Consider the following 727-nt stretch of genomic DNA (forward strand, 5'->3'; position numbering starts at 1 on the left):
AACAGTAGACGGTGGAGGGGTGCCCGTGGAGGGGTGGTTGAACAGGACCCCATGGTGTGGAGGGCTGGATGAATAGTAGACGGTGGAGGGGTGGTTGAACAGTAGCTGGTGGAGTAGCGCGCGGTGGAGGCTAGATGAACAGGAGCCCGTGGAGGCTGGATGAACAGGAGCCCGTGGAGGCTGGAGGAGGTCGACGATGGAGATGAACAGTATCCCGTGGTGTCCCGTTTTGTGGTACGCCACACCCCTCCTGATGAACAAGACCCCCATTTCGACCGTAGCGCTCCAACACAAGTCTGTTTCGTCCATTTTGTGGTACGCCACACCCCTCCCGATCAACAGGACCCCCGTTTCGACCGTAGGAGGTCCGTTTCCTCCGTTTTGCGGTATGCCAGACCCCTCCTGATGAACAAGATCCTGTTTCGAACGTGGCCGGTCGAACAAAAGGCCGTTTCCTCCGTTCTGCGGTAGGCCAGGCCTCATTTCCATTGTCTGTTCCGTCCAAGCCCTCCCGATGAACACGACGCATTCTGTTGCCTCCCAATGAACACGACGCATTCCGTTGCCTCCCCATGAACACGATGACGATGTTGTTTCTCCATTCCAACCCAGCCATGTACATGAGCCCTGGCCGTACGTATGCGTGAGTAGGCGTTCCGTATGTATACATATGTGGCCGTATTTTCTTTCTTGCACCCTGGCCGTTGTACGTACGTGTACATGCTAT

This window comes from Triticum aestivum, chromosome 4A, assembly GCF_018294505.1.
Source record: "Triticum aestivum cultivar Chinese Spring chromosome 4A, IWGSC CS RefSeq v2.1, whole genome shotgun sequence".
Taxonomy (NCBI): Eukaryota; Viridiplantae; Streptophyta; class Magnoliopsida; order Poales; family Poaceae; genus Triticum; species Triticum aestivum.